Source organism: Austrofundulus limnaeus, unplaced genomic scaffold (assembly GCF_001266775.1).
Source record: "Austrofundulus limnaeus strain Quisiro unplaced genomic scaffold, Austrofundulus_limnaeus-1.0 Scaffold13, whole genome shotgun sequence".
Taxonomy (NCBI): domain Eukaryota; kingdom Metazoa; phylum Chordata; class Actinopteri; order Cyprinodontiformes; family Rivulidae; genus Austrofundulus; species Austrofundulus limnaeus.
This window is the reverse complement of record NW_013952415.1, coordinates 628363-629812: the sequence shown is the minus strand read 5'-3', so window position 1 is coordinate 629812 and position 1450 is coordinate 628363.

Genomic DNA, 1450 nt, shown 5'->3' with positions numbered 1-1450 from the left:
GTGTGTGTGTGTGTGTGTGTGTGTGTGTGTGTGTGTGTGTGTTATCTCAGTTTAGCTTTAAGTTTAAAGTTTAATATAAAACAAATGCACAGTTAAGTGTTTTCCTCCTTGCCTTTGTTTTTAACTAAGCTTTAAACTTTAAGCTAAACTGAGGCAGCACAAGCAAGCACAGTAGGTCTGCATGTTCCTGGAACAAAATAAAAAGTAAATCCCTTGAAGCTGCACAAAAACTTGTTTTGGTAATTCGATTGTGACATACAGTATATGATTATACAAAAGTAAAAGGGTTTTTTGAGTCATAAATAATGTGACTTATCAATCAACGTGAGATGAAAAAGTTTTTAACCCATCTTAAGGTTTGACCAAAAGTTGTGAAACTATAAGCATCTGAATTATTAAGCTAAGCTGACCTATAAATCCAATATAAAAAGACAGTTTTGCCGGCACTGCTTCCCGAGAAGCTCCACATATAACAGGTGGATGGCTCCACAAATGCCTGGTTTATTGATTATCTGACAGATGGACCGCAGTTTGGGAGGCTGAAGAGTTATATGTCTGAAAAGGGCGGTCAGCAGCACAGGACTACTGCAGGAAGCCATACTTTTATCATTTTCTTCTCTCTGCACACCATGGACATTCAGTCTAACTTAGAGTCCTGTCAGCTGCAGAAATACTCACATGATTCTGCAGCTGCCAGCTGTGTCAGTGATGGATAGCAGGAGTGCAGGGAACTGGTGGATGGCTTTGTAAAAAGGTAAATGGTCTGAAATTATAGGGCACTTTATCAAGTCCATCCAGACACTCACCAAGGGTGAGCACAGTTCCCCTAAAGCACTAAGAGGGGAACTAATTTCCTGATTAAGTGTTTTAGGGCTTTTGCTAGTTTTAAACTTCATTAGTGGATTAGCACTTGCTAAATGTATAGGCTAAATTAACTGGTCTATAAAAGTTACTGATCAACGTTAATGTTAACAGCTGACGGTGAAAGCTGTCAAACATTTTGTTCATATGTGTGTCACTTATCCACCAGGTGACAATATATAAATATATGAACTTGAATACGGCTGTGAAATGTCAATGATAAATATTAAGTGAGCAACATGGCGATATGTGACTCATGTCTGTTGAAGAATGTTCATGGGTTTACTGGGTTATTTTAATGCTTTAGAATTAGTTTTTGCTTAAACTTTCAGTGTATTAGTGCTTTAGAAATAAAGAATCTAAATATCTGAGTTAGTGTTTTGGGGCTAGTGGAACTGATTTTTAGATTAGTGCTGCCACTAAAGGTACTGTATAGTAGATTAATTTTTGAGGAAGTTTAGCTTATTTGCAGCAAGCATTTTCTGCTGGAAAGGATGCACATGTTCCTTAAAATAATAGACATTATAACCTACTGACCCTCAACACAAAAAGTCCCTATTCATAAATTAATGATTTAAATATATATATA